The sequence below is a fragment of the Mustela erminea genome, chromosome 5, assembly GCF_009829155.1.
Source record: "Mustela erminea isolate mMusErm1 chromosome 5, mMusErm1.Pri, whole genome shotgun sequence".
Lineage (NCBI taxonomy): Eukaryota > Metazoa > Chordata > Mammalia > Carnivora > Mustelidae > Mustela > Mustela erminea.
In genome coordinates, this window is record NC_045618.1 from 22921723 (window position 1) to 22941227 (window position 19505).

The window sequence follows — 19505 nt, forward strand, 5'->3', positions numbered from 1 at the left end:
CTTTTGGAAATTGATTTTTTTTTATTCCATGTAATTCTCTGGAGATTTATCTACATTGTGTATGCATCAGTAGTTCATTCCCTTTTTCATTGCTGAGTAGTATTGCATGGTATGCTGTATCACCATTTGGTTTTGTTTAACCACTAACCTGTTTAAGGACAGCTGCATTGTTTCCAGGCGTAATTTATTTTTTTTGGCAGTTATGAGTAAATTTGCTATCCCAGTTGTGTAAAGGTTCTGAATGAACATAAATTTTCACTTCCCTGAAACAAAGGCCCAAGAATGCAACTGCTAAGTTGTGTGGTAATTGCGTATTTGCTATATATGAAATACAAACTGTTTACCAGAGTAGCTGTTCCAGTTTTCATTCCTTCCAACAATGAATGAGTGATCTAATTTCTCTGCATTCTTACCAGCATTCAGCGGTGTCACTTTTTTGTTTTTGCCATTATGATCATTGTACAGTGATATCTTTGTAGTTTCATTTCCCCAATAGACAATGATGTTAAACACTTTTTGTAGGCATGTTTATTTTCTATCTATATGTTATCTTCAGTGAAATGTCTGTTTTTCAAATTGGGTTTTTTATTTTACTGCTGTGTTTTTAAGAGTGGGTTTTTTTTTTTTTAACATATTATAGATACTAATCCTTTGTTGAATGTTTTGCAGTAAATTTCTACAGGTCTGTAGCCTGTTTCTCTATCCTTTTCATAGGATCCTTTGCAGAGCAAAATATTTTAGTTTTGATGAGGACTAATTTTTAATTTTTGTCTTTTATGCATTATGCTTTTAATGCCTAAGATGTCTTTTCTAAACCTCGATTCTAATATTTTCTTCTGTTTTTTTTTTCTAAAAATTATATAGTATTAATTTTATGCCTGTGATCCATTTCAGGTTTATTTTTGCATAAAATGTGAGGTCAAGTTCCAAGTTCACTTTTTTGCTTATGGATGTCCGATTGTTCCTGCACCATTTTTTAGAAAGGCTATATTTCTTCAGTTGAGTTGCTTTTGCCAAGAAAACACAAAATTTTTGTCAAAAATTAGTTTACCATTTTTATAAGAGTGTATTTCTGAGTTTTTAATTTTGATCTACTACTCTACATGTCTGCCGTTCCACCAATACAATACTGTCTACACTACTGTAGCTATATAGCAAACTTTAATATTGGATACAGTTTTTTCTCCCACTTTATTCTTATTTTTCAAGATTGTTTTTAGCTGTTCTGGGTTTTTTGCTTGTTCATATAAATGAATGATACTGTTTACAACTATAAAAACCTTCCTGGGATGCTAAGGTGAGTTATACTAAACCTCTAGATTAGTTTGGAGAGAAATGATCTACATTACACTGAGTCTTCTAATATGTTAACATGGTACACCTCTTCACTTATTTAGGTCTTCTCTGTTTCTTTTATCAATATTTTTAATTTTTAGCATTCATATCTTACACATTTTTTGTTGAGTTTATACCCAAACACTTGATTTTCTTTGGTGTGATTATAAATAATTTCACATTTTATTTATTTATTTTCAAATATTTATTTATTTTAGAGAGAGAGATCATGCACAAGTTGGGGGAGGGGCAGAAAGACAGAATCTTTCTGATTGGAGAATGACCCTCCACTCATCTGGGAGCCTGATGCAGCCCTCGATCACATGACCCATGAGCTTATAAGCTGAGCTGAAGCCAAGAATCAGATGCTCAACTGACTGAGCCACCCAAGAACCCCTGGTTTTACATTTTTAATTGCAGTTTCTGCATACCACTTTTTAGCGTGGAGAACTGTGATGGATATTTTTGTACTGATATTGTATCCTGCACTCTTGCTAAACTCAGTTCTTATTTATAGGTCTTTATTTTTGTATATTCCTTGAGATTTTCTATGAAGACAATCATGTCATCTGCAACTAGAGGCAGCTTTATTTCTTCTTTTTCGTCCTGTTGGTCTTTTCTTTCCTCTTCTTACTGCAGTAGCTACAACTTTCAGTGCTATGCTGAATAAAAGTATTAAAAGAAGATACCCTTGCCTTGCTCCTGATATTAGGGGGCTAACATTCTGTTTTACGTAATTAAATACCACATCAGCTGTAGGTTTCTGTAAATCCTCCATATCAAGTTCAGACACTTCCCTTATATTCCTACCTTACTGAGAGTTTTTTCATGTATGGGTGTTGAATTTTGTCAGGTTTTTTTTTTTTTTTTTTTTTTTTTTGTCAATCTATTTTTTAACTTATTAGTATGGTAGGTTTTGTTGGTTGATTTCAAATATTACATCATCCTTATATTTCAGGGATAAATCCCACTTGGTGAATATATAAAATTCTTTTTATACATTTTTGTATTCAATTTGCTGATATTTTTGTTGAGGACTATTGCATCAAAGTTCATAGATATTTGTGTTTGTGTATGTGTGCATTTGTGTGTGAGAGAGTGTGTGTGTGTGTGTATTTTCATATTGTCTTTGTTTTAGTAACAACCCTCTAAAATGAAATGTGAGGTATTCCTCTCTCTCCTATTTTTGGTGAAGATTATATAAAATTGTCAATTCTATAAACATCTGGTAAAATTTGACAGTGAAACCAAAGGGGACTGTAGGTTTCTTTTTTGGAAGTTTTAAAATCATGTTTGACCTCTGTAATGGTTACCAGACTATTCAGATACCTGTTTTATGGTGATTACATTTTGGCAATTTGTGGTTTTTGAGTAGTCAGTTCATTTCTTCTAAGTTGTCAAATTTAGAAGTGTAAAATTGTTTACAACATTCCCTTTGTATCTTTTTTTTTTTTTACGATTTATTTATTTATTTGAGAGAGAGGAAGCACACACAAGTTGTGGGGGGAGCGGGCAGTGGGAAAAGGAGAGAGAGAATCTCAAGCAGACTCCCCGCTGAGGGCAAAGCCCAATGTGGGGGTCAGTCTCATCACCCTGAGATCATGACCTGAGCCCAAATCAAGAGTTAGAGGCTTAACCACCTGAGTCACCCTGGTGCCCCTCCCCCTTTGCATCATTTGTATGACTGCAGGATCCATAATGATATCCTTTGATTCCTGGTACTGTTGATCTGTGTCTTTTCTGATTTTATTTTTGTCAGTCTTGCTAGAGGATTCTATCTATTATATTAATATGTTTAAGGAAGCAGCTTTTTGTTTCATTAGCTTTTTCTATTATTTCCTGTTTTCAGTTTCATTAATTTCAGATCCAATCTTCATTTCTTTCTTTCTTTTTGTTTAATTTGGGTCTATTTTGCTCTTCTTTTTCCAATTTTTTGATGTAGTAACTTAAATTATTATTTTGAGAACTTCCTCTTTCCTCTTTTCTAACATGGGCATTTCACATTATAAAATCCATCTCAGGTCTGCTTTAGTTGCATACCACACATTTTTATATTTTCTTTTCATTTTTGTTCAGGTCTATTTTTTTTTTAAACTATCCTTTAGACTTTCTCTTTGATCCATGGATTATTTAAAATTGTGTTATTTATTTTCAGAGTGTTTAGAGATTTTTCTAGTGTTGCTCTACATCATGCATTTTTCAGTTGTCACATTTTATCTTTAATATTATGATGCTTCATTAAAAAATGTAAGAAATTTCCAAACATGTAATTCTTTTTACTCCTCAATCTGGAGTTGAGCTCATCCAGGGATGGGCTGTAGTTGCAGTTAATTTTAGTTTGCTATGGGTTTCATATACTTTGATGGTAAGAATCAGGTCCCTCTTTTTTTTTTTCTTTTCTTTTTTTTTTTTTAATTTGATAGAGAGACAGTGAGAGAGAACATGAGCGAGGAGAAGGTCAGAGGGAGAAGCAGACTCCCCATGGAGCTGGGAGCCCGATGCGGGACTCGATCCCGGGACTCCGGGATCATGACCCGAGCCAAAGGCAGTTGTCCAACCAACTGAGCCACCCAGGCGTCCCTCAGGTCCCTCTTTCAATTAGGAATTGGGATCCAAGACTCTGAACACCTCTCTCTTTGCTTTCTTACTCATTTCTCCAGCTTCCTATGACTTCAGAGAACTATTTTACAATCTTACCCCTAGCTTTTTACACCCCAGGATCCCCTACCTCTCTCTTCCCCTTCGCCCTCTTACCCCATCCCCATCTTCCATGTACCGTTCTGTATTTGAGAATAAATGTTGGAAGGAAAGAATTGATGGCGTATGTAGATTAGCCTGGTTTTCGTGCTTTTCTTGAGTCTAATCCATTGTGATGACCTACAGGTTCTGTTGGTTCTTCTTACCTTGGCCACATTTTTTTTTTTTTTTAATAGCAGTTTTATTTTTCTTTCTGCCATGCTCCAGAGATAAAAGCAGTTATAGAAAACCCTTACCTTGAAAGGGCCCATTCCCTCCTGAAATACGCATATTTAGACTTCTTTGCATTCTACGTCTCTAATGGGTATCATATAGGATGATTCTGAAATAAGTTGGGTTTTTATCGTTGCTATATTGTGAGCAATAGCTTCTTGCAAACTTTTACATCCTAAGAAGTAAAATCCCCATTACTCTGTTTAACCAGCAGAAACCCTCAGCAGCCTATATGTCACCTGTGGTAACATACAGCTCCCATCGAGATTGGGAGCTTGTGATTTGGTTTCCTAGAGGTTTGGGGAAAACAAATGTTACAATGTCTCCCCCATGATTTTGTCACTAATCCTATCCATCTTTTCCAAAGTGCTACTCCCGGAAAAAGGTACTTATCTCTATCTCACAGGCAACCTCACAAATCCAGTGAGATCAGTTATTCCAATAGATTGAGTAGTTCTACCTTATTCATTCAAGGCTCAAATCTCACACCTCGAATCTGAGAAGTCATGTGTTACTAGGTTACCATCTCTCCATCCATAAATAAGATTATAAGATTAACCCACTAGTCTTGCTTCACAACTTGGATGGTGTAGTGCTTTCGCCAAGATAAGCACTACTCTGAATACTTTAGATATATTGACCCTTTAGATAAGAACACCTTACATTTCAACAACCTTATGAAGCAAGCCCCATTATGATTCTCATTTAAAAGCACAGATACCTTAAGGGGCTTGCCTAAAGTCACATGCCTGAAACTAAAGCCGAAGTCTTGATCCAAAGACCATGCTTTATCTCTAAATGTATTGCCACGCACTACTCCAGCTCTTTCAGACATGGGGCTGTGATAGTCCCTTTCCAGACTCCCACTAGCTTGCTGCATGATCAGGTTCTTCATTCCCTTTTGCACCTAAGTTGCCTGCTAAAATGCTGTTTTAGGCTAACAATTTTTTTTTTTTTTTAAGATTTTACTTATTTAGGGACGCCTGGGTGGCTCATTTGGTTAAGCAGCTGCCTTCGGCTCGGGTCATGATCCCAGCATCCTGGGATCCAGTCTCACATCGGGCTCCTTGCTCGGCAGGGAGCCTGCTTCTCCCTCTGCCTCTGCCTGCCATTCTGTCTGCCTGTGCTCACTCTCTCCCCCTCTCTCTCTGATAAATAAATAAAATCTTTTAAAAAAATAATAAAAAATAAAAAAAAAAGATTTTACTTATTTACTTGACACACAGAGATCACAAGTAGGCAGAGAGGCAGGCAGAGAGATAGGGGAGAAGCAGGCTCCCTGCTGAGCAGAGAGCGCAATGTGGGGCTCAATCCCAGGACCCTGAGATCATGACCTGAGCCAAAGGCAGAGGCTTTAACCAACTGAGCCACCCAGGTGCCCCAGACTAACAATTTTTAAACTGTTACAACCCCCTAGTAGTTCATATTCGTTTTAATGGATAGCAAACAGGATTAAAAAGATAAATCAGAATAATAGAGTAAAAAAAGAAAATATTTGATTCCTCACATTCAAGGGTGTATATTATTTTGTGAAATTTGGTTTCAGGTGGTGTGTGTGTATGTACATGCACTTGTGTGTGTGTGTGTGTGTGTGTGTGTGTGTGTGTGTATTGGGATGTATATATCAAGAAATAACATATCTATCTTAATGTATGTTGTGGTTTAAAAGAAATTTAGAAAAACACATCTGTAAGCCAAGAGGGGTCAGAATATACCCCTAGGACCAACTCTAGCTCCATGTAGATTTCTGTTTTCCTATCATTTCTGACCCCATTATGTCACTAAGAAATTTTTATTACCTTGCAGTTATAGTTAATCTCCCATATTCTCTCTTTAATCTTCATTGCTTTGCCTTTTGCATTAAGTTTATAAGCCACTTGGAATTGATTTTATGTGTACTGTGAATCAGATATGCCTTCTTGGTAAAAATACTTCATTATGTTAATGTCATTACTGAAAGACCACACTATCTCCACCATTCTGCAGACACACCTTTGTCCCATATCTAGGCTTTCTCTTATGTTCCAGGGGTTTTAAAAAAAAACTTTATGCCAGCACCAACCTGTTTTAATTATCAAAGCTTTATATTATGTCTTGATATCCAATAAAACAATTCTTCATATCTTGTTCTTCTTGAAAAGTATTTTGGCTATTCTTGGCATTTTGCATTTCCATAAAAATTGGAGAATTAGTTTTTGAGTGCCATGGAGGGGAAAACTATAGAGATTTGCCTGAGACTGCATGGAATTCACAGGTTAAGTTGAGGAGAATTTGCATTTCAACAGTATTCACTATTCCAAACTCTGGACAAAGTATGTTCCAGACTCTTTATTTCTGTTCTCTTTTTCTTTTAAAAAGATTTTTATTTATCTGAGAGAGAGAGAGAGAGAGAGACAGAGCGAGACAGAGAGAGCATGGACAGGGCAAAGGGTAGGGAGGGAGGGAGGGAGAAGCTGACACCCTACTAAGCAGGGAGCTTGACACAGGGCTCTGTCCCAGGACCCTGAGATCACAGCCTGAGCTGAAGGCAGACACCTAACCAAATGAGCTAAAAGGTGCCCCCCCTATTTCTGTTCTTTTTAACGTCTCTCAATTAATTTCAGAATCTTTTAAAGATAAGTCCTGTGAATGGGGCCTTTGGGAGGTAAATAGGTTTAGCTGAGGTCATGAGGGTAAGGTTTTATACTAGAATTAGTGATCTTATAAAAAGAGACACCAGAACATGCTTTCTCTTTCCTACTCCCATGTGAGAACACCAGCAAGAAGATGGCTCTCTACAAACCAAAGAGAGATGCCTCAAAGGAATTCAGCTCTGCTGACACCTTGTTCTGAAACTCCAAGGCCCTAGAACTATGAAATAATTTATGTTGTCTAATCCACCCAGTCTGTGTTTTTTTAGACAGGATCCGTCATTTCATTAGAGGTTGCAAAATTGTGCAACTCTCTCTTATTTTTTTTTCCCCCTGCATATATTAGCTGGTTTTTTCCTGTAAGAACTTCCTTTCATCATCTTTTTGGTTATGCTGAAATACAATTCACGCAGGAAAGGCGGGTTAAATGTTTCATTCTTTCCCTTTATCCCTTTTCATGGTTTTGAGTTGGTGTCCCAGCAACTTCCAAGAGGGACTGATGAGGTGTTTGGTTATTTTTAAAACTTTGAGTGTCATTACTGATATAGGTTTGGAATGTAGGTGAAGTCCAGAGCTGATGGCCAAGAAGAAATTCTCAAGACATCTTTGGAGCAAAAAGGTGATTTTTTTACAGCATGAAGACTAGGTCTGTGGGCAGAAAGCGAGACTACACTGGGGTTGTGAGGAGTGACTGATTATAGACTTGGGAGCTGGGAGTAAGGAAAAAGGGAGGTTTTCAAAAGGACTTCTGTCTGCAAAAAAGGATCTAGGAGATACTGGAGGCCTTGCCATTGTCAAGGTGAAGTTGTTTTTCTCTCTAGTAAAGCATTAACATTAAGATAGTTGGGAATTTCCTAGAGGAATGTTATTTGTATTTTGCCTATCACAAGTCCTTGCCAGAGGGCTGTAGGTTATTAGGACATTTTTTTTCTTTTTTCTTTCTTTTTCTTTTTTTTTTTAATTTATATGCCCTTCTACCTTTGTTTCCCACTTCATTCTGGATGGGTTGGTGATGCTACGGATTCAGGGAATTGAGTCTATGGGTCTCTGGAAGTTACACCGTTGATAAGAATGTTTTTTTTTCCTTGTAAATCACTAAGACATTTGTAAACTGAGGGAGACTCCTGTCTTGCTGGACTGGGATCTTTACTAGTGAACCATTTGTTTTTTTCCTTCCCTTAGTTTCAGGACAGACAGGAGTGCGGGAGGAATGTCACACATACCCACCCAGGAAGCATGGTATGCAGACTAGGAAGGGTGGGGGTGGGTGAGGGGGTTGGAGGGGATGTGAGGGTTTCAGCTTGTATTTGTCCTCACCTAACCTTCTGCTCCCTCGTCAGTTACCAAATAATTATTTAATATTTATACAAACATAAATAACTATCGTTATTTTACTCCTTGATGTTCAAACTCTCTCTTAGGCTCTCAGATTGGCTTCTGTGTTCCTTTGGCATGGATTTATCAGTCTTCGATAACTGACTTGCTTTCCAGCACAAAAAGAATGTCCAGCTTATTCTTATATATTTTCTGTTTCAGACCTGTTGTCAGCAATTTCTCTGAAGACTCCTGGCTCACTGTTTATGGTAAATGACAGAGACCACAGTTCGCGTGCCAGAGGTGCTCATTTCAACTGTGTAGTCCAGGCTTTTAAACCTTTGGTGGACAGAATTAAGAAATTTTTTTGGTAAATGACAGACACAGACATGGGTTTTTACTAATATTTACAATTCAAATTGAAGCCTATTGGATTTTTACTTAACCATTTACTTACATTAGAAATCTTGGTATCCTATGATAAGAATAAGTTTCTGCTTCGTTATGCTACATATATATACACATATAATCATTTTGAAATAATACTAATATTGATATTAAAATTTATGCCAATGAATAATATTCTTTCATAGTTCTTTTACTTTTGTAAAATCACTATCACTAAGGACATACAATGAAAATATTATGGTTTGGAATCACAGGAAATAATTCTAACCTCAGGGTTAGTCTATTCAATCAGGGTCAGTCTGTTGGTCCGTACTAATGGACATTCTGGTAGCTTGCAATCTTTTGCTGTCATAAATAGTTGTGCAACAAATAACCTTGTGCATATGTCAATACATATTTTGCCAATATATTTTAGGAATAGATTCCTAGACATTGGATTCCTGGCTAAGAGATACAGATTTTTTTCTTGATTTTGTCCAATTCTCCTCCTAGGCACTGGAACATTTTGTATTCCCTCATTATCTGATTGTGAGTGTCTTTTCCCAAACTCTTACCAGTAGGGTATATTCTTAGACTCTTGGGATTTGCCAATCTGATAGGTAAGATCTGATAGCATCCCAGTATTGTTTTAATTTGCCTTTCTTAATCATGAGCAATTTTTTTTTAATGTTTTAGAAAACATTTGCATTTCTTTTTTTTTTAATTAACTTTTTTATTCTTTCTTTTTTTTTTTAATTTTTTATTTTTTATAAACATATATTTTTATCCCCAGGGGTACAGGTCTGTGAATCACCAGGTTTACACACTTCACAGCACTCACCAAAGCACATACCCTCCCCAATGTCCATAATCCCACCCCCTTCTCCCAACCCCCCTCTCCCCAGCAACCCTCAGTTTGTTTTGTGAGATTAAGAGTCACTTATGGTTTGTCTCCCTCCCAATCCCATCTTGTTTCATTGATTCTTCTCCTACCCACTTAAGCCCCCATGTTGCATCACCACTTCCTCATATCAGGGAGATCATATGATAGTTGTCTTTCTCTGCTTGACTTACTTCGCTAAGCATGATACGCTCTAGTTCCATCCATGTTGTCGCAACATTTGCATTTCTTTTACTGTGAATTGTTTCTTCATAACGTTTGGCTATATTTCGATGGGGTTGTTTGTCTTTTTCTTCCAATTATGAGAGCATTTGTTTTGGAATGTTTTAATATTAAGCTCTTAACCCCTTGCCTGTGATTAAGTTGCAAATGTTTCCCCAAGTTTGCCCAGAGTTTTATTATTTTGCTTATGGTGTTTTCTTTTCAAGAATTTTGAAATTTTAATGTGGTCAAGTTTATCAGTCCTTTTTTTTTTTTTTGCTTCTAATTTGAGAATAGTTTTAAGTAATTTGAGTCATACTTTAAAACACACTACTTTCAGGTTATGAAAGCTTTCACTTTTTTTTTTTTTTTTTACTTTATAACTTATACGGTTTTAATTTTTACATGCTTGTTTCTGATCCATTTACAATTTATCCTAATTTGAGTGATGGATCTGTCTCCTTTTTTAATCTGGCTGTATAATTTTCCCAAAGTCACTTAGTGAAAAGGCCATCTCTTCTCACTGATCTTAAATATGACCTTTATGAAATATTCAATTTCTATTTACAGGTATGTGCATTTCAGGATTTTTCTATGGTGTTCCACTGTTTGTCGATGTACCAATGCCATACTATTTTAGTCATAGATGCATTATAATACATTTTTATATCAGGTAGGAATACGCCCATCCCACTGTTACTATTTTTTTTTCACGAAAAACTGAGCTGCACTTGCTTGTGTATTCATTTGTATATAATGTATGAATATATATGTATATATAATTATGTATATTGTTATGCTGTATTATATATACATGTATATATAATTATCATGTGTTTTATATTTTATTATATTATATATCAAATTAAAAGTTTATCATGTATTTACATTTTATTATGTTATATATCAAAGTAAAAGGAAACATTTATTTTGTTTTGACAGTGTTCTGGTTTTATTTCTTCCTATTTAACAATGTTATATGTATTTATAGTTGTTCAAGTCAACCTTTGTGTTCTTTTAGAGTTTTTTTTTTAAATAGCTTTCCTCCTTTAAGTTTTACACTGTTTTTTGTTAGGTTAATGCCTAATATTTTATTTTTTATATTATAAAAAGTATATTCTCTTCTATTATGCCTTCTAACAGATTATTGTTTGTGCATGTGAAGGCTAGTATAAATTTCATTGTCTCAGTTTTTATGGTTGGCAAATAGAAGTATAACCAAATTTTATATTTTTTGTGCAATTTATCAATCTATTCCTTTGAATTTTCATATTTTCTAGGATTTTCTGTATGATAGCTTTATCATCTACAGGTGATGGCAGTTTCACTGTTCCTTTCTACCTCTTCTTTATTTCTCTTTCTGAACATATTGCACAGGTTGGAATCTCCAGTATGAACTAAAATGTACCTCTTGCTCCTTTCACTAAAAGGAGAACTTTCAAAATTTCTTCATTAGGTATGTTTTGTGATGTTTTCTTTGTAACTATTGATATAATCAGTGGTCATAAGATACATTGATTGTCTTTCCAGTGTAAGAGCAACCTTGCAATCCTGGGATAAACCAATTTGGTCATGATTTGTTCTCCTTTCTTGTACATTGGCAGATCGAAATTTGTAGTATTTTATAGAATATTTAGCTAGGTACTGAAATAAAATTGGCCTTTAGTTATCTTCCCCAATTTGGACTGGAAATGTTTTGATATCTAGATTTTGCTGGCCTCATAAACTTATTTGGAAGCATAATTTTTATGCTCTGAGATCATGTCAGATTGGTGTTATTTCTTTCCACAAGGGTTTGGTAATACTGTGGGTGAAGCCCTTCAGACCTGTACAGTTTTCATTGGAAGGCTAATGAATGTAGACACAAGGTTTTTTTGCACTATTATTCATATTTTTATCCTATGTCAATTGTGGTTTAAATTTGCCTCTGGTGGGGAAGGGGACAGGAAGTTGCTTACTCCCTTTATTAGTTTCTGGTTATTTTTGTCCATTCTTTTTATTATAATTAGTCTTATCAGAACTTACCAGTGTTGTAAGTCTTTTCAAAGAACAAGCTAATTTTCTGTATTATATGTTTGCATTTTTATTTTACTAATTTCTGCTCTTTTATTTATAATCTCCTTCTGTCCATTTTATTTAAAATATGAAAGGATATACCATGTGCACAGATGAGAGGACTTAATATTGCAATCCAATCCCAATAAAAATTCCAGCAAGTTTCCTTACTTAGTGAAACTTGGCAAGCTGATTTCTATACTCTGTAATATGCATGACCAAACCCAAAGAGAAATGTCAGACTGGGAAATATATTTGCATCTGATATACTAATAATAACCAAACAATTATATAGACAAATAATTAGTTTCCTTAATCATTCTCTGAGTCAATGAAAAAAACCCAACAAACCAATATTAAAACTAACAAAGGATCTGAATAGGTCACAGAGGAGAAACAATAAATGGGTCACAAATGTAAGAACAATATTCAGATGTACTTACATTAGTCAAACTGAAAATTAATAAAGTAAATATGTATTACAGAATTATAACAAAAAATGATATAATCACATGTAGAAAGGGAAATTTCAATAAGACAACCAGACCAAAAATTAGTGAGGGTAAAGAATACTTGAACAACAAAATTAGCAAGTTTGACTTAATGAGCATATTTAGAACCCTGAACCCAAGAGAAGTCTGAAACTTTAGCAACACTGGAAGATACTAGACCACACAGCCAATCTCAGTGAATACTAAGTAGTCTCTTTAATATAGATAATTGTATCTAATAAGTATTCAAAATGAGAATCAGTGATAAAATGTAGCAAAAAAAAGCCATATTTCTTTGGAAATGAAAAAAATGCATTGCTGAATAATTCAAGGGATAAGGAAATCACAATGGAAATGATGAAATATTTATGAGTAAATGATAAAGAATGAGTATGTATCAAGATATGAGTAATGCTGCTAAAATGGTAATTAGAGGAAAATGTAACTCTAAGTGCATCCATTAGAAAAGAAGAAATATTGGCCATTATTGAGCTAAGTTTTCAAAACAAAGCTATAAGAAGAGAATAATCACAAGGAAAGAAAGAAAAGTACAAAAGAAAAGCACAAGAGGAAAACACAGAGAAAGAGGAAGGAAAAACCATGAAGGTGTCAAGCCAAGAGCCCCAGTGGACTAATAATAAACCAGGACTCTGGAAAGATTCATCATTTTTTTTTTTTTCTGGGAAGATTTTTAAATTGTGAGAATTCAGGATTTTTTGTTTTTGTTTTTGTTTTTTACTTGTTATGGATCTATTTACATTTTCAAATTCTTTTTGAGTTGGTCTCAAATTTATTCAGGTCATCTAAGTTGTCTAATTTGTTGCCATAACATTGTTGATAATATTCCCTTATAATGATTTATCATAATAGTAATAGTAATAATAGTTTCCTTTTCATTTCCATAAATTCACCACTGAAGTCTCCCGTCTCTTACCATGGTTTTCATAATTTTCCTTGTTTCTTGATCAATTAAAGGGTTAGCAATATTGTTAATCTTTTCGAAGAACTGACTTTCAGTTCACTGATATTCTCTATTGTTTTTCTTTTGTCTATTTAATTGATTTCCTGTCTAATTTTTATTATTTCTTTTATTCCTCTTCTTTTAGGTTCAGTTTTCTTCTTTTTTTGTTTTTTAAATGTGGAAGTTTAGAAAATCAACTTAGATCTTTCTTCTTTTCTAATACAGTAGTATAAAGCTATATATTTCCCTGTAAGCACTGTTTTAGCTCAGTCCATAAATTTTGATATGCCACAGTTTTATTTTTTCTGATATTAATATAGCCACTCCAGCTCACCTATGGGTACTATCTGCATTGCAGCTTTTTCTATTCTTTTGTTTTTAACTTATGTGCATCCTTGGATCAAAACTGTATTTTATTTTATTTTATTTTAAAGATTTTATTTATTTATTTGACAGAGAGTTCACAAGTAGGCAGAGAGGCAGGCAGAGAGAGAGGAGGAATCAGGCTCCCTGCTCAGCAGAGAGCCGGATTCGGGACTCGATCCCAGGACTACGAGATCATGACCCAAGCCGAAGGCAGAGGCTTAACCCACTGAGCCACCCATGTGCCCTCAAAGCTGTATTTCATTTATTTATTTATTTTAAGTTTATTTTATTTTATTTTATTTTATTTATTTTTTGACAGACAGAGATCACAAGTAGGCAGAGAGGCAGGCAGAGAGAGAGGGAAGCAGGCTCCCTGCTGAGCAGAGAGCCCGATGGAGGGCTCGATCCCAGAACCCTGAGATCATGACCTGAGCTGAAGGCAGAGGCTTAAGCCACTGAGTCACCCAGGTGCCCTTCAAAGCTGTATTTTAGATCTTTATTTCTTTTTACCCAATCTAAAAATCTCTGACTTGATTGGAGTGTTCAATCCACTTATATTTAATGTAGTTATTGATATGATTGGATTTATATCTGTCATTTTGCTATTTAATTTTTATTTCTCATATCTTTTATTTCCTGTGTTTCTTTACTGTATATTTTTGGCAGCAAGTAGAAACTTTCTATTTCACTGTTTTAATTACTTTGTTATATAACTGTTGTCTTCAGTATATTTTCAGTGTTATTTTATCAGTGTTTTTTTTTTCTGGTGATTCCATTATGTGTCTTTATTTATCACAACCAACTTTAGATCAATGCTAATGTCATTTAAGTAAAATATAGATATCCAATAAGGCTGTTTTCTCCCCTCTTCTTTGTGCTATTATCACCATTTATGTTACACACACATATGTTAAAATTCGATGATCAATATAGAATTACAATTATTTTTATGCAAATATGTTTTAAATGAGTTGAGAAGAAAAAAGGATGAAATATACTGTCATCTATATTTCCTTATATAATTACCTATACTAGTCCACTTTATTTCTTCATACAGATTCAAGTCACAGTCTGGTATCATTTATTTTCAGCCCAAAGGACTGTTTTAGTATTTCTAAGGAAGATCTTCTAGCAATGACTTCTGTCATTCTTTGTTTATCTGGGAATGTATTTAATTCATACTTGTTTCTGACAGGTAGATTTATTGAATACAGACTATTTGGTTGACTATTTTTTTCTTTCAGCCTCTTGAGTGTGTCATCCCATTGCTTTCTAGACTCCATTTTTTTCTTATGAGAATTCTCATTAGAATAAGGTATTAACTAATTGTGGTTTCCCTGTACTTGAACCATTATTTTTTTCTTGCTGCTGTGAAGATTTGAACTTTCAACAATTTGATGATCATTTGTCTAGGTGTGTATTTTTTCAGTTTATCATACTTCAAGTTTATTGAACTTAGATGTATAGATTGTTTTCTTTGAATCAAATTTGGGACTTTTTTGGTTATTGTTCTTTTAAATAATTTTTAAGTGCCTTTTGAGCCTCTTCTTTTAGGCTTTGTTCAATTTTTTTGTTTTAATGTTCTCTGTTCTTTAGTTTGGATGTTCTCTAGCGCCATATCTTCCGGTTTGCGTATTATTGCTTCTGTCAGCTCAAATGTGTTGTAGAATCCCTCTAGTAAATTTTTTGTTTCAATGACTATACTTTTCAACTCTGAAATTTCTATTAGATTCTTTTTTAATGCAATTTCTGTATCTTTATTTCTATTCTCTACTTGATAAGCCACCATACTTTTCCTGTATTCTTAAACATAGCTTCCTTTATTCTTTGAACATGTTTGTAAATGATTGCTTTGGTGTCTTTGCGGAGTCCAGCATCTGGACCCTGAAAGCAGGAGTTTGTGCTGACCACTTTCCCTCCTGTATCTTGAACACTTCCTTGTTTCTTTGCTTGTCTCCTGGTTTGTTGTTGTTATGGTCACTGGAAACTGAACATTTTAGATGCAATAGCACTGGATCCTGTTTCCATCTTCTCTTTCCAGAATTGCTGGTTTTCCTGTCCTTTACATTTTTTTTTTTTTAAACTTGTTTACTGATTAGTCCAGACTAACTCTCTAGGTTGGTCTCCCCCACGATGGTATGAAGCTGAAGAAGTCCTGCTCAAAAAAAAAGTGTGTGTGTGTGTTTGTTCGTTTGTTTAAGCCCAGGCTTCCCAGCTAATGCCCCTGAATCAGCATCATTTAGTGATTATCTACTGATTAGCCAGAGTTTGTGCTTTAAACATCCTGGTCCAGTTGGGCTGATGGTTCTGAGTTTACGTTAGGGGACTACACAGAATGTTCAGGATCTCTGCAAGTCTGCTGGAGCTCAGCCAGGCATTCCTTTTTCTCCTTTGAGTACCACACTAGTTAGAGATAGGGAGCTAGTCAAGGCCCTTTACAATTTTGTCTGATACATTTCTTGATATCAGTAAATATTTTTTGAAAACATGACTGCCTAATCTTCCATAACATATTGTTTTTAAAATTTCTCTCTTAACCTCAGTTTTCATTATTTTAACTAATATTCAGATAGGCTTTTTTCCCTTAAAATTTGACTTGTATTTGTCTTTTTTTTTTTTTTTCAAGACAGGATTCTTATAAATGTTCTACTGATTTGTTTGGTCTGTCTCAGGAAGCCATAATTCTGATGAAGCTCCTTCAGATGTATCTTACTCTGCTTACCCTCAAATCTTCCTCACCCTCAAAGTTAAGTAATTAACTCAATCCTGGTTCCAGGAGCCATAGCTTATATGACTTTTTTGGTATTTCTTACTACTCTGCCCAGTAGTATATTTGTTTGTGTCTTACCCTCCCTAACTATACTATAATGCCCATGGAACAGAGGACCATCTTTTATATGTATGTCTGAGATTGCCTTATTTCCAGCATAAAGTCTCACACATAGTAGGCACTTGATATCTGTTAAGATAAATGGACTTTTAGCTTGTTGGAAAAGCCACACTTGCTCTTGGCCTCCTATTCCTCATACGGGCCAAAAGGCCCCATGTCTCTGAAGCCTTTTGTGTCTCTGACATTCTCCAGCTTATGTTTCTTGGGAACATTTGTGGGCTATTAGTCATCTTATGTAGAACAAGATATATCTGTCACTTCTCTTCTGTGAAACCCTCCCTCCAGTGAGATTTATTTTAAGAACTATGTGAAAAGAGAAAATCTCACAGGCAACCCTGTGAAAATCCAGTCATTTGTCAACATGTGGGATCAAGGGCCCTGAATGCCTGTCTGGCAGCCTCTGGCCCTGCCCACCCTAAGTCACCTCTCAGGTGTAGTTCTCCTTGGTTTACCTGCTGGTTCTGAGTCTGCCGTGCAGCTATGTGTCCACCAGAATACCTTTGCTTCCTTTGCTCTCAGGGGCCCGTGACCACAGTCAGGTGTAACTTCTCTGGAACAACATGGTTGAGGAACATACATACCACATCACCGAGTTATAAGGCCACCTTATAAATCATTATGACTCTTTCACAGATGGGAAAACTGAGGGAACAACTATAATATGGGCAATCTAGACTTTGAGCTCAGGCCATTTGTTTCCACAGTTAAGGTTCTTTCTTTTAGACTGAACTACTCTGACCAGCAGATCCACTGACTTTCTCTGGAAATAGTCATGAAGAAGCGCTGGTCTTCCATCTGCTGCAGCAAGCCTTCAATGAGTTTGGAGTTGGTGGAACCTAATAGCTTTAGGGCAAGAACCAGGACTCTCTGAGGAGATGCAGGAGTAGGAGGTTATCATCCAGACCCAGCTAGGGGCAGGCTCCTCCTCTATGCACCACCTTGCCAATGGAGAGAATGTGACATGCTGGCACTCCATCAGAGTTGGCCTGTTACTCATCTTTGACTATTGGCAATCCCTGGCACCCAGAACAGCTGGGGACCACTCAGCCTCAGTTTCCCTAACTTGGAGCTGAGGTGTTGGGGCACAAGGAACTTTCTACCTTGCCCAAGCTCCGAGGAGGTAAGGTTCTCTTTTCAATGCTGGAGTTAAGCAGAAAAGAAGCGGGGTGGCTTCCTCCTCCACCCTCTGGGACAACACATGTCGGGTGAGAAATGCTGGGGGTTGATTTGGAGCTGCCACGCACACAGCTCTAAGGCTCCTTGCTTCAGCTGGGAGGATTCACACTGCATCCTACTGAACACCCCCATCGGGAGTTTCTATAGCAACTTTCCGAGAGGAATTTCCAGGGCTCAGAGATTCTGTCACAGTAACCCAGTGAGAGAAGAAAGTGTGGGGTGTATGAGGAGGTGGCAAAGGATCCATATACACAGGTAGAGCCCCGGAGAGCAGAGCGAGGTGGTGTCTGCAGAAAGCAGTAGAGCTGAATGGTCAGGAATCAGAGATCACAGCTCCTTCACAGCAAGCAGGTCACAAGTTTTCCTTAAGCATCGGGCTTTAGATAATAAAACAAGCCTCAAAGTGGTCCTCAGGATTAACTGAGGGAGAACTGCAGGCTTTTCATTTGATCTTTCCTGAGAATTAGGACAGGACAAGCCAGGAGTTTGATTCCAGGGGAGGGCTGCCTGTGGGTGTCTGTAGAATAGAAATGAAATTATGCAAGCAGATGGCTTGCTGAAGAGACAAAAATGTGGATATAAAAGTGTTCTAGCTATGGAGATGCTAATTTTTTTGACTTTTAATAATGACACAATTCTGGATATCATAGGTGTCTTCTAGCTTTTAGATATGTTAAGACTCCCTGCACCCATCCCCCCCAAAAAAATCCTTTCGACAGCACACTGCTCCAAATCATGCATAAGCATTTGGAAGTGGAGGATCAGACCACATGCCTCTTAACATGCAAACATTGAGCATTAGCTCTTTATTCCAGCTGGGCGTCTGTACTGCAGACTTACTACATACCCAGCTCTGTGCTGCACTCTCTGAGGAGTAGGAAATACACAGAGTGCACCGCCTTTCAATGCCTAGTAACCAGCAGGGGGGGTAGGGCACCTTCAACCATTGCAGGGAGTGCCAGCCTTGTCCAGAAGAAGACGGAAGTATCTCTGACTGGACCCCAGGAAGTCTTCCTGGAGGCAGAGGGGTTTCAGTGGAGGTAGAACTGAGTCTGCGTTTAGACCCCTGGAGGAGGGCAAATCAAAGCTCAAGATCACAAGAGCAGGAAAGCTTGACAAGTTGAGGACAGTGGAGGGCAGAGTTTTGGCCATGGGCTGACCCCTTCTGCCTGCACTCACTCTGACCCATTACCAGTAAGCCCCTGACCTGAAGGTCTCAGCTTTTCTCCCTTGTTGAGGGCAATATTACCTCATTTACAGGGTTCTACCGAATAATTCAAGTCAAGAATTTAACCCAGTTCCTGGCACACAGCATGTACTTAGCAGGTTATAAGAAAAGCAGTAAGAAGTAAAAACTGTAGAAGTTGACAGTAAGAAATAATCCTGTGCTGTAATATTTAGAGATAAAGCTGAAGAGAGTATGTGAAATGGGGGTGTTTGAATGACTTCTCTGCTTTGGGACATTTCTCAAATTCTCTAATAAAGCTTCATTTCTCAGCTCCCTCTGCCCCACCATATACTATTTCTGCCCTGAGATAACCTGAACGTGACGCACTTGGAGATCTTCCTCAGGACTAACATCAAAGGAATTTTTTTTTTTTTTCCACAGTAAGAGATCCTAGGTAAGAGACCTATTCTTTGCGGAGAAATGAGTGCAAATATTTTCTTATCCCCTTAGCCTGCTATGGACATTTACCCAAGTAGGCATTGGGGAAGAATACAAGGAGAGGATAAATTCTGCCTTTGAGAGGTCCAGGAGTGGATCAGACATGAGGGTATTGATCAGAGGGGTTGCAGAGGTTGACCCCTGTGGTCCAGATAGCATAAA